Source organism: Herpailurus yagouaroundi, unplaced genomic scaffold, assembly GCF_014898765.1.
Source record: "Herpailurus yagouaroundi ecotype Mexico unplaced genomic scaffold, PumYag 214, whole genome shotgun sequence".
In the NCBI taxonomy this organism is placed as follows: Eukaryota; Metazoa; Chordata; class Mammalia; order Carnivora; family Felidae; genus Herpailurus; species Herpailurus yagouaroundi.
In genome coordinates this window covers 6,870,308-6,876,322 of record NW_024412445.1, presented here as the reverse complement: position 1 = coordinate 6,876,322, position 6,015 = coordinate 6,870,308, and the positions used below count along the sequence as shown (strand labels likewise).

At 38.0% G+C, this 6,015-nt stretch overlaps 1 pseudogene; it reads left to right on the top strand.

The window, feature by feature from the left end:
- Positions 1-5,088: 5,088 nt before the first annotated feature.
- LOC121017029 (shugoshin 1-like) lies at positions 5,089-5,777 on the top strand (annotated as a pseudogene).
- Positions 5,778-6,015: the final 238 nt, after the last annotated feature.

Below are 6,015 nucleotides of genomic sequence, written 5' to 3'. Positions count from 1 at the left end.
TGAAAACTTACAAAGGGTATAAGAAAGTTCTAAGGGCAGGTGGGGCAGTAATCATGATTCCACTTCAGTGAACTGGTTCCTTTTTCTGTGCTCCCTATACCACACTAAAATCTCATTTGGAAATTAGGGTGAGTCGATGCTGAGTTTTGGCATTTGGTGAACCTTATATCTCAAATAACCCCCCCTTTTTTTCAAAAAAAATTTAACATTTATTTATTATTGAGAGACAGAGAGAGATAGAGCACGAGAAGGGGTGGCGCAGAGAGAGAGGGGGACACAGAATTGGAAGCAAGCTCCAGGCTCTGAACTGTCAGCACAGAGTCCGACACGGGGCTCGAACTCACAAACCGCAAGATCATGACCTAAGCCAAAGTCCGATGTTTAACTGACAGAACCACCCAGGCACCCCAGTAATAACCCCCCTTTTTAAAGAATCACACTTTTGGGGCGCCTGGGTGGCGCAGTCGGTTAAGCATCCGATTTCAGCCAGGTCACGATCTCACGGTCCATGGGTTCGAGCCCCGCGTCAGGCTCTGGGCTGATGGCTCAGAGCCTGGAGCCTGTTTCCGATTCTGTGTCTCCCTCTCTCTCTGCTCCTCCCCCGTTCATGCTCTGTCTCTCTCTGTCCCAAAAATAAATAAACGTTGAAAAAAAATTTTTTTTAAAAGAATCACACTTTCTACTGAAAGAGAAATTGGAAAGTTTTTGAGGATAACAGACTGGATATGGAATAAAAAGGATATAAATCCCGACGCTGTAAGAAAATTGCTATATGATTTCTTTCCTTAACCAGACGCTCAGAGAGGGAGGGAGGGAGAGAGAGAGAGAGAAACCTATTTGTCTACCCTGTATATTATCTGATGGACGAGTGGGTTATATTACTTTTATATGGTGCATGTGATCAAACATGGGATTTATTGATGTAGAATCCCAGAATCTTGATCTCAGGAGCATCTTAGAAAAAAATAAAATAAAAACTGTGGGACAGACATGAGTATTAACTTGCTGTCCAATACAGTAGGAACAGAGGAGAGTATTTTTTATGGCAATAGATGCAGAGTTGATGTACAAGCACTTACACATTCTTTCTCTCTCCAAGCTTGCTACCCCTTGTGATTCCTTGACTTAAAATCATATGCAGATTTTTTTTGATCCCTGTGTCTTGTACCGTCTGTTTCTTCTGAAAGGATCAGACTTTCCTTCATTCCTTCCTTGCTTCCTTGCTTCCTTCTGTCCTTCCTTCCTTCCTCCCTCCCTTCTTCTCTTCCCTCCCTCCCTCCCACCCTCCCTCCTTTCTCTTTCTTTCTTTCTTTCTTTCTTTCTTTCTTTCTTTCTGTCTTCTCTCTCCCTCTTTCTATCTCTCCCACCCTCTCACTCTTTTCTTCCTTCCCTCATTTCCTCCTTCCTTCTTTCTCTTCTTCTCTTCTCTCTCAAAACTAGCTAGCTCATGTGTGTGTTACCAGAAAATCTCCTTAAATATGATTGACAAAGTTGGTAATTCTATGTACTAAGCTAAATTTAACCCTTATCTAGAAAAAGAACAAACAAAGCTCAAAGTTAGTAGAAGAACGGAAAAAATAAAGGTTGGAGCAGAAATAAATGAAGTAGAGATGAAAAAGACAATAGAAAAGATCAATGAAACTAAGGGCCATTTCTTTGAAAAGATAAATTTAGTACACATTTCTTTAGCCAGACTCACCAAGAAAAAGAGGGCACTGAGAAAAAGTTAGACACGAAAGAGGAAGCATAACTAATACCACAGAAATATAAACAGAGAGTACTATAAACAATCATATGTTAAGAAATTGGACAAATTAAAAGAAATGGAAAAATTCCTAGAAATATACAACCTACCAGGATTAAATCACGATGAAACAGAATCGCTGAACAGACCAATTACTAGTAAGTATATTGAATCAGTAATCACAAATCTCTCAACAAACAAAAGTCCAGGACCAGATGCCCTCACTGGTGAATTCTACCAAACATGTGAAGATTAATACCAATCTTCCTCAAACTTTTCCAAAACGGAGAAGAGGAGGGAACTCTTTCAAACTCATTTTACAAAGCCAGTGTTACCCTGATACCAAATCCAGACAAGCATGCCACAAGAAAAGAAAGTTATAGGTCAATATCCCTGATGAACATAGATGCAAAAATTCTCAACAAAGTATTAGAAGCCAAATTCAATACATTAAGATTATCACACACCATGATCAAGTGGGATTTTTTTCAAGGGATGCAAAGATGGCTCAACATCCACAAATCAGCAGTCTGTGTGATAAACTGCATTAACAAAATGAAGGATAAAAATCATATGATCATCTTAATAAATGCAGAAAAAACATCTGACAAAATTCAACATCCATTTATGATGAAAATTCTTAACCTAATATGTATAGAGGGGCACCTGGGTGGCTCAGTTAATTAAGCATCCAACCCTTGATTTCAGCTCCGGGCATGGTCTCACAGTACGTGAGTTGGAGCCCCAGGTCGGGCTCTGTGCTGACAGTGCAGAGCCTGCTTGGGATTCTCTCTCCTCCTGTCTCTCTGCCTCTCTCTGGCTCATTTTCTCCCCCGCCCCATCTCTCTCAAAAGAAGTAAATAAACTTTAAAAAGGTCTATAGAGGAAATATACCTCAACAAAATAAAGGCCATATATGACAAACATACAGCTAATATGACACTCAATGATCACAAGCTGAAATCTTTTCCTCTAACATCAAGAACAAGAGAAGGATGCCCCTCCCTCCATCTTTATTCAACATAGTAATGGAAGTCTTGGTTAGAGCATTAGGAAACTAGAAAAAGAAAGAGAATTTATCCAAACTGGAAAGGAAGAAGTAAAAGTGTCACTATATACAGATGACATGAGATCACATAGACAGAACTCTAAGACTACATCAGAAAACTGTTAGAATAGGCCACTTCAATCAAGTTGCAGGATACTAAATCAATACACAAAAGTCTGCTGCATTTTTATATGCTAATAATGAACTATCAGGAAGAGAAATTAAAAAAACAATTTCATTGATGATTGCATCAAAAAGAATACTTCGGAGTAAATTTAATCATGCTCCTTGATTTCAAATTACATTTCAAAGCTATAGCAATCAAAACGGTATGGAATTGGTATTAAAATGGACATATAGGTCAATGGAACAGAACAGAGAGCCTAGAATTAAACTTATGAAAATACAGTCAATTAATTTATGACAAAGGGGACACAATTACAGAGTGGAGAAAGTATAGTCTTTTCAATAAATGATGCTGTAAAATTGGACAGCCACATGCAAAAGAATGAAACCGGACCACTATCTTACACCATGCACAAAATTACATTCAAAATTAACTCAAAAGTGGGATGCCTGGGTAGCTCAGTTGGTCAAGCAACCAACTTTGGCTCAGGTCATGATCTCATGGTTGGTGGGTTCGAGCCCCGCATCGGGCTCTGTATTGACAGCTCAGAGTCTGGCACTTGCTTCAGATTCTGTGTCTCCCTCTCGCTCTGCCCCTACCCCAACTCATGTTCTGCTTCTCTCTGTGTCAAAAATAAATAAACATAAAAAAATAAAAATAAAATTAACCCAAAAGTACACAAAAATCAACTCAAAAAGGATTGAATACTCGAATGCAAGTCCTGGAACCATTAAATACTAGAAGTAAACATAGATGGTAACCTCCTTAACGTCCATCTTGGTGATGACTTTTTGACACTAACACCAAAAGCAAAAGCAAAAAAGCACAAACACACAAGTGGAACCACATGAAACCAAAAAGCTTCTGAACAAGGAAACTATCAAAATGAAAAAGCAATCTATGGAATGGGAGAAGATATTTGCAAATCATATCTCCTCTAAGGAACTATATTCAAAACATGTAAAAAACTACAACTCATAGCAAATATACAAACAATCTGATTCATAAAAGAGTAGAAGACCTGAATAAATATTTTTCCAAAGATATACAGATGGCCAACAGGTACATAAAAAGATGCTCAACATTACTAATCATCATGGAAATGCAAATCAAAACCATAGTGATAAATGATCTCACACCAGTCAGAATGCCTATTTTCAAAAAGACTGGAGATAAAAAGTGTTGACAAGGATGTGGAGAAAGAGATACCTTGTGTTTGTTGGTAAGGATGTAAATTTATGTAGAAAACAACAGGGAGATTCCTCAAAAACGGAAAAAAGAACTACCATATGATCTAGGAATTTCATTTCTGGGCATGTTCATTGCAGCATTATTTACAATAGCCAAGATATGGAAACAACCTAGATGTCCACTGATAGATGAATGGATAAAAAACTGATTATATATATTATGTATACACATACATACATAGACACACAGTAGAATACTACTCAGCTGTCAAAATGAATGAAATCTTACCATTTGCAATAACATGGATGGAATTTGAAGGCTTTATGTTAAGGGAAATAAGTCAGGCAGCGTCAGACCAATACAAATATCATGTGATCTCTCTTATATGTGGAATATATGTATACATGTATATATTCACCATTTGCCGGATGAATCTGGCATATATACATGTATATATTCATCATTTGCTGGATGAATCTTTTGATTTGGATTAAATTAGATTTGCAAATCTGCTAGGAAACGTATACTTCCTGAAAATGTTGAACAAATGTCTATCTATCTATCTATCTATCTATATCTATATATATATATATATATATTTTGTCCTTGTTCGTCCTGTGTGTGTGTATATATATATACAGTCAAGCTCATGATACAGACAACAGATTGGTGTTTGCCACAGGGTGAGATGAGAGGTAGGAGAGATGTGTGATTTTTTTTTACCTTAAATAAATTCATTTTAAAAACACTCTATTTCTCATCCTTTACTAGAAATCTGATAGACTGTAGCAAAGTCTAGACATCCAGCGATTCCCAAGCAACCAATGAGTGAATGCGGAGAATAACTTCGAGTGTGGTCATGGAAGTCTCCAGCAGGGAGATGGAGCCGCAGCCCAGGACTGTGAGGCAGCCTTACAGAGCTTTGGATTGCGAGGAGGAGGGTCACCATGGTGGCTGAGGTGGTGGCCAAGGCAGAAGATGGTCAATGAAAGGTGCCTTGAAAAGTCCCCTCAGAGCAGTGCAGAGGCAATAAAGAAACAAGTGAAAGAGAAAAGAAAGAAAAACTAGTCAGACATTGACCAATGTAAGTCTGTCCTACCTGTGTTCTACCAAAGTATCACCAATGCTTACTTCTAAGCTGCTGAAAAATTACAAGGACAACAACACAGTGTTTGCTGTAGTCTTGGAAAATGAAAAATCCAAAGTGGGGGAAGCACAGGACATCCTTTCATGGATGAGAAAATAATATTACTACCTCACATGTCAGCTATGGGTTTTGAAAGAAAAAGTGACTTCCCAGAAAACAGAATAAACTGCTCAGACCCAAGGGCACAGTGAATCCCCCTGAAGAAAATTCCAACAGTGATGGCAAAGCCAGGGATTTACTCACCAAGAATTTATAAGTTCTTCTTCAGGAAGTTGGACTTCTGGGACAAGGAGAATTATTCCAAATAGAAAACCAAATATCTTCTATTCCTCAAGACAGACTTGGATTCTATTTTGCATCTTCTAGCCCAGGAGAAGGTGGGTCTACAGATAATGTCTTCCTTAGAACTGTGCCTGCCCACCTCAGTTTAAAGAAAGGTCTTATCAATCTATGTAAATATGTTACATTGGGTGACTTGGACACCCATCATTTGCCGGATGAATCTTTTGATTTGGATTAAATTAGATTTGCAAATCGGCTAGGAAACGTATACTTCCTGAAAATGTTGAACAAATGTCTATCAATGGAACAAGGACAAAATTAACTAATCACCAAAGCTAATCCTCACAGGAAGGATTACTAAACCAGGTCATTTTAGAGTCTACCTCTGAACAAACTAAAACTAAGCATAGCGATGCAAAAGGAAGGAAAAAGAATAAAGAAAACTAAAAGGGAAAATTGAAGTTTATATCAAGGCA